Source organism: Bactrocera neohumeralis, chromosome 4 (genome assembly GCF_024586455.1).
Source record: "Bactrocera neohumeralis isolate Rockhampton chromosome 4, APGP_CSIRO_Bneo_wtdbg2-racon-allhic-juicebox.fasta_v2, whole genome shotgun sequence".
NCBI lineage: Eukaryota > Metazoa > Arthropoda > Insecta > Diptera > Tephritidae > Bactrocera > Bactrocera neohumeralis.
This window is the reverse complement of record NC_065921.1, coordinates 41,259,891-41,268,148: the sequence shown is the minus strand read 5'-3', so window position 1 is coordinate 41,268,148 and position 8,258 is coordinate 41,259,891.

Below are 8,258 nucleotides of genomic sequence, written 5' to 3'. Positions count from 1 at the left end.
GGTCGAAGATAGTTAACTGGAAAATCATAAGAAATCATGACCCTTTTATGTAATGGTCCTATTTCTTTTTAATATGTATTAACAAAAGTTTTGTTAACAGTTAAATGTGTTTTTTCGCTCTCCTGTAAAATTTGGGTTTTAGACTTAAGTGGGTTTTCCAAATGTCCACAGAAATTATATACTTATTTTATTAATATGCATAACTGAATTGATTATTTAATAAAAAAAAAAAAACGTTTACGTACAAATGGAAACATTACGATGGTCAGAAGGGCAAATAAAAAGACCTACTCAAATGCGGCATTTAAAAACGGAGTTTTTATCTGCGTTTAAGTGGAAACGCCTACTTGAAAGTGGCGATTCTCACAGTGTCATAGAGTACATAAAAAGAAGGCCTGTACGTGATATTTGAACATCGCATAAGTGTTCAGCCTTAGAATTGAGTTCAGAGATGGATCCCGACACAAGTTTTTTGAGTTCGTTAGTCAGTCCGTTCGTTATACTACCGTCTGCAAATGAGGTTGTCCGTCCGCACATGCACATCTACATACACCGAAAACAACTCTCAAAGACCTCACAGCAGTTCTGATCCCATTTCCTTACTCAAACTCAAAACTGAAAAGCTTAAGTAGACAAAATATCATAACTTGTTCCATTTTTTCCAATTCGACTCTTTCTAAATGAGTTTCTTTTAATTATAGTAACTGAGTGAAATGGTCCACCGTCAAATAATTTATGTTACTTTTTATAAAAATATGTAAAGAAATCTATATGTATATAGTATATAAAAGAAACATGTTGTTAGTTACACCATTTATAACTCAAGAACGGCTGAACCGATTTGTTGGGGAGATAGCTTAGAACCAGGGTAAGGCCATAGGATACCTTTTATCTCTTTATGTCAAAATTTAATACAACTCATAAATACAAAATTTATGTTTCAAATAATAAGTATTTGTTCAAAATTCATGTTTGTAGGAATCATTTGAATATTTGCGTATAATTTTAAACAGATTCTTCTTCAAAAATAATACCATTGCTAAGTATTTGTAATAGTAGAAAAGAACTGCAACCAAATACGCAGTGCAATTATAACTGGCTCGGTAATCAGTCGTTGAGTATGTATTATACCACGTGCATCCAAAAAGACTGATGTCATAACCTTTCCATCCGACTTTTTCGTCTTTCCACGTCTGAGAACCGGTTCATCATGTGCAGTCCACTAGAATGACAGTCGATTGGACTCCAGTGGGAAATGATGGAGTTATGTTTCTATTGTCACACACCGACGCAAAAATTCGGTTTTATTACGATTAAAGAGCGCTCAAAAACTCCTCAGAATCAGTTATTCGTTATTTTTATTGGATTATGAACTTACGAGGCACAAACTTTGCACCTTTCAACTATGCTTTAGAGCATAATTATTCTTTAGAGCATAATTGTCCTCGGTGCTCAATTCGCCTGTTTCCAGCTTAGCAAATATCTTTTCAACGGTGGATTTCCCTGAGCCCAAATTCAACAGTAATTTCTCTCAAAAAGCAATGCTTTATTAACACACGAAACGCTTTGTGATCCATTTTTTTGTAAACTAACACAAGTTGCTTCACAAAAATGCTATATCTTATTAACTAATAGTTATAATCCAATTAATAGAAATCATATAGATGGTAGTTGTAGTATTATCTATGTATCAGCCACAGTGAAGCGTGGGCGGGTCCTCTAGTTGAATTTTAAAAAATAAAAAAGCAACTGATTTTTAAATTAAAATATTTATTAATTGTTTGCATTCATCAATAGTTCAAAGATTGTTGGTCGTCTTATCTCCCTTTCATTGGAACGAGCACTTGATAAAGACTCATCAATATCGTGCTCCGATTCATCAGATTGGTAATCGAAGTAATCATCGCATTAATGTGTTATGCCATTTGCATTTTTGATTTGAAGCCTTAAGCTTTTTAAACTACCAAATCTTCCGTTCAGCATTCCAAAACTGTGTTAATTTTGAGTTCTATATCGACTGAACACTTTGTTAAACAAATTCCTTTCACTGGGGTTAAATTTCTAGAATTTTCTCTAAATGGCGTTATAACAGTATTAGATAATTTATATGCACTGTCGCCTGCGATCCATTCACCTTCTCCCAAAAATGTATCTGCAAGTGTCTTATTTGCAATCTATGCGAACACGGCTTGTGCCTTAACGGAGTAGATGTGCTTTCGTGAAAAGTACGCTTCCGGACCTTGTAAAGGTTTTCCCGCCAATGGAATTTCGGTACCATCCACGTATCCTACGCAGTTAGGTATCTAATTCACTCCAAGTTTCAGAAACGAGCTTGTTGCGTTCTTCCGTATTTGGCCAAAGTAAATACTGGTCCTTATATTTTAATAACGCATTGAAGATGCGTTCGGTTAAATTCTAAAATTATAAACATAAATAAATACGTTAATGCATATTGCGGAAAACTGACGAATTCTAACCTGAATGATACCACCATTACTGATTCCAAATAAGCCTGCAACCTTTGACAGAGTACCTCCTTCACCTTTAGAGCCTAAGCGATACAACACAATTGCTAGTTGGGTTTCCACGATCGAGTTTGGTTGAAAAGATCGGCTCCCTTTATTAGACCCAAAAAAGCATCAAACGATTTCCAAGTGACACGTGTGATCTTCTTGAATGTACCTGCATTCTTCACCTAAAGCCAATACATGCATCATTTCATCTTCTTCATTTTTACCCTCTTCTGCAAAGCAAAAAATTTTGTCGTTTAAAATATAAACTATTCTATTTATTTCTGTTAACCGCAAAGCATTTAGTTCAAACATCATTTAATTTAAAATAAAATTGAAATTAATTTATTTAAGAAAAAATTATGGTAGCCGAGCCGCACCAACTTTAGCGAAAATGTCGAGTTTTTGGACCCGTTTGAACGAACTGTGTGAAACAAAAGCGAACTTGCCGCTAATAACGGCAAAAAGTCATCGTTTGAACGTCGACTTAGTTGCGATCATTGTATGATTCTACAAAGGTTGCGATCGCAAAAGCAATATAAAATCAAAGTGACACGGATAAAATGATACGAAACTCTTTTATTGGCAGTCATTTTTCTCTCAAACACGTTCACTGATTAGCAGAGATAAAGAGATGCCCAACCCTCCTGTCCTTAGAAATGAGAGAGCCGCTCATCTACCCAACTACTTCTAATCCGTGTAAAATGGTAAATGATAAGTGCAATATAGTCAAATTTGTGCAGTGAATATACTCGTATCACTGAAAATAAAAGGATTACGCAGCAAATATAAGCGTAAGAAGTCTTAAAGTGATTTGCATATATAATTAACTAGCTGGCCCCGCAGCCGTTGTTCTGCGTGACTAAAGTTGAATTTATCATTTAATTTTTTTTTTTTTTTTTCATTGTAACGCAGCTTGATAAAAACATTTTTTGGTTTCGGTTCCTGTGTACAAAAAAGATGGTTTTCCAACTCGTGAGCGCGCCTCGTATATCTGGCCGTGTGTTAAACATAGCGTTTCCAAATTTATGCCACACACTATGCGACTATCCTTGTGTCCTGTTGATTGTCATCTCAAATTCAATTTTCACTGGAAACGGAATCAAACATTCTTCCTCCTTGTATTCGATAGCTGCGCCACAATCAGTTCGGGTTCTATTACACAGTTTCGGCACGAATTTGCGAAATATAATAACGACAGATCCTACTTTGAGACGGAAATGATCCGGTGGCATACCAAGCCTTTCCAATAAATTTAGAAACTCTGGATAATTCTTCATTGTCAAGACGATCGATCGATTTGTATGAGCGGAAGTCTCCCAGAATTTGACTTTGAATCTTTCAGTTTAATTCAACAACATCAGTATTTTTGTCAGCTAACATTGTGCGTGCACTTAAGGAATTGTAGTTACGATAATTTGTCCAATGTCCGAACATTCGTAATGAGTTCATCTTTCGTGAATTGATAAACGACAGATGGAATTGATATCGAACCATCGGAAGTATTAACCGGAATTGACCCATTTCCAATTCTTAGCGAAAGCGATGTACTATAAAATGTCTTCGGCAATATCATTATTGCACGTATCCCATAATTGACGCGGCTGTGAAGGCTGATATGTCGAAATGATTATCGCGAAAAGTGTGCGATCTTGTTCATTTGTATTCGAAGTAGCTATCGCATCGTCCATCGTTTGATTCCAGTGATTAACATGTTCAAGCAATTGTAATTGCTGGCTTACTTCTCAAAAAGTTGCACACACCGTACCATTCACACTACGCAATGACTCAAATGAAGTTGAACAGCGTACAGTAATCAATATCAACCGAAGAAAGAAGCAATCGTCGTTTTTCAGGTGGATTGTGTAAATTCGTCCTAATGCATTAGTTGAGAAAACACCTGGATGTCCATCTACTGGTTAGCCTTGCTTTCTGCTATTTCCTCGACGATGCATTCCATGTAAAATATCAAGATATTTCCGAATAGAGCAATGTTCTCGCAAATGGATCACAGACGCAAGTTGAGAAAAAACTCGTCAATGTTAATTTTATTGCTGGCGGTGTTTCCTCTGGCTGTACCGTATTCTCTGGGTTGAAAACGTTCATTAATTTCAGTAGTAAATATCCTACAAAGCGCTTTAGTGCAGTTCACGTATCGACCGTATCGTTCAAGACCAATAACCGCCATGTTGCTTCACCAAACTACAATACTCAACATTGATATGATTTTTGAATGTGAATTAAAAAATAGTGGGGAATATAGTAAAATCCATGTGTCGTCAACTTCGATATTCACTCTTCTAAATTGAATGCTGACATACAAACCGAAAAAGGATTCTAGTGTCCGCAAGGTCTGGGTCTTTCTCTGGATCAGGAATTTCCGCAGAAATGATATCATCAATTTGATCTGGTGTAACCACCGCCACCAATCCACCATCCGAAGAAGAATGTGTGCGTGCGACAAACCTTTTTTTTGCACCTCAACAGAGTACATCTAACAGCACCATTTATACCATACGTTGCTTTAAGATAAAGTCCATCAGACATCACAGCTGTTGTTTGAAAAGTCGTCACAGCACGACGATCGTGACAATTGCTTACTGAGTGACCGCACGTATGTCATCGCATCATGGGAGTACTCGGTAATGTGCCTTTGGCTGCCAATGGATGTTGATGCCAAAAAGAACGCCGACCACTATTAGCGCGACTTATTCGTGGCATCGTAACAAAGTTCAATCTGTAATTGGTCACTTTGTGTGAAACACACATAATGCTTTCACTGAATAATTTCCAAAATTTTTTTTTTGAATAGCCGAAATAAAGAAAGCAAATGACAAATTTGAACAATTAAAATAATAGAAATACAAAAGGAAAAAAATTGAAAAAAAAATTTTTTATGAAAAAAAGTTCTTTTTTTTTGATTTGTCCAATTTTCCGATTTTTCCTCACGAAAGGCATACGGTTTTTTATTTCTAAACTTTCCTCGATCCACAGCGAACAACCTCTGAAAATTTCATCAAGATTGGTTCATTAGCGCATTAGCGCATTAGCATTAGCGTTACTAACAGCGTTCTTGTATGGGAAAAATAAAAGGGTTCTTTTTAAGGATTTTCCGGCAATTATTCGAAATTTCCGTAAAAACCATCCTTGAGCCTCAACGAACATTTAAAAAAAAAGAATTGGCAAAATTGGTCCAGGCGTTTTTGAGTTATGCGCTTACCAACACATTTTGCGATTCATTTTTATATATAAGATGAAATATGTATATTTGTAAAAATTAATGGTTAGCGTCGGGGAGCGGTAACAATGAACCCGCTAGGTGATAAATTTTACCTTGGATCTGTAATATGTTTGCAATGTTATAGGAAAAAACCATCAAATATTCCATGCAATGACCTTAAATGTCGGCATAAATTGATCTCTTATAATTTTTGTAGCGTCGAAAGAAGTCATTTGAAAAGACGAATTGTACTTTTGTATATGATTTAAAAAATGTTTCGATTCTGGTGATGTCTCAAAAATTAATGATTGTAATGGTTCAGGAGGCGGTTTAAATTCCCAATTTTATTTTCCCGTTAGCGCAACACATTCCAGCCGTTTCACCGAGAATTTAGCTGCTTCACAATGTGGGCATATAACATCCATCATTCCAATATATCCATGTACATTATAGTCGATTGAAGGGTCGTAATCAAATGCAGCACGGAAGATATCTTCCAAAACACGACGTCGTTTTCGCGTAGGTCTTGCTGGATTTCTTGCATGATGAGCTTCTGCAAATCAATTTCGTGGACACCATAATAAATGCGTCTTTATTCAGCCGATAATGTGATATGAATCTGTAAAGTAAGCGCGTAAAGTAACACACAAGTAAATACAAGATACAATTCTATGTTTGATTCTCTTGGAGCATCAAGTGGGTTACTAAGATCCCTTAATATTTTACGTTTAAAATAATTTCTTTCTTCCTCTATAAAAGGAAAGCTGATCCGAACTTATTTCAAATTTTATTCAAACACACATATTTGTCACATAAGTAAACACTGATTAATATTGGTTTTGCATATGTTCGAAAAGACGAAAATCCAATCAGATTCTGTGACACCATTGAAAATCAAAATTGGTTTGCAATTCTGACAGTAAGCAATTGAACTTGATTTCACAACACCCCTGATTATAAAACAAAATATTGAAAAATGCCGAAAACAACGATGTAGAAGAAATCCAGCGAGGGAAATACGATTTTTAAATTTCCAAACGAGGGAACAGATCTCGAACGGTAAGTAATTTAAATGGAATATAAGATGTGCAAAAAGTGAAATTTTATGTTTTTATATATTATTTTTCTTTTAATTACATTCATGAAGCTGATGAAACTCCTAAAACTATTTTTGATTGTGAGCGAAATTTTTCAATAAAAATTCCCCTTGAGAAGCGATTGCGTTCGATATACATACATATGTATGTAAATCTAAAAGTTGAGCCTACATATATATATTCTAATATAAGAAACAATTTAATTGGGTTTTGAAGATGTTACTTCCCAAGTTGAAGAAGATGTCTCAAATGTACACAGTGCATCGAAGCGGCTTTTTCCAATTATTGGAGAGGAAAGTGATGTTGGAATTTTAGAGCCTCTTCCATTTTTTGCAGAGGATGTAGCCCTTAATTTTGATAAGGCCGCTCAAACAGGTAGGGGTTGGACAGCAGGTACAGAAAGGAAGAAGAAAATGAAGGTTAAATTCGCGTCTCAAGTGCTGAGTAATACGGTCGCGTCCTAAATAGCTCGGGAGCCCTAAGCTCCATTGGTAGCAACTTTAAAGTGTTTGTAGGTTTCCCTGAAGAGTTAGAGTTTTTAGTTGCGGCTAAAATTTTTTGGTCGTAGATGATTCAGAAAACAACACAATCAATAATTTTAGTTTTCTAAAGGGGTGAATGTTAAATATAAACAGTTTAAGACGATTGTGGCGATTTTTGTCACACTCAGGTTTTCCGTACCTGAAGACGAGACGACTATGTCAGTGCAGTTTAGAACAGTTTTTTGGGCAGATTCGAAGCAGAGGAAGTATTAGAATAACGCAAATGTATCTCTTATAGTTTTTGATCATTATAACTTCCTTTCTTTTAATTTAGTTAGGGTCTTAGACGTTTGAAGAAACACCTTTAAAACTATTCTTTTTTGATTGTCCCCCTTTTTCATTTTAAAAAATGACCAGAAATTGTCCCAAAAATTGTAAAAATAAAGTAAGTTTGAAATCCTTTCTGATAAGTTGGTCCGATATAGTGCACTTCTTTAACAAAGACTCTCAAAACCACATTCGTTGTGCACCTAAACTTTCAGATGCTCCTATTTCGCCTAATAATTTTTAAAAGCTGAGTGTCAAACTTGCTGGTCAAGTTTTTAGTGACACAGTCGCTTCCGGAATGTTATCCATTTATAGTTTCGTTCACTTGACTTGTCCTTCGCCCAGTTTTTATAATACGGCGGAGTATATTTTATTTATTAGCAAATTATTCGATATATTTAACAGCAGTAATTTTGAAGCTATTTTGCAATTTTTAGACGGACGGGGTTCTTAAACTTTTAAAGACGATTAGGGTTAACGATAACACCGGGCTGACATAACTTCGTCTTTCAAATACCTTAAGGGTTGGAGCCTTAATATAAATTGTTTAAAACGATTCGCTCAGGTTTTCAATATCTGCAGACGAGGCGGCTATGTCAAAAGAATCTTGAAATATATTTTG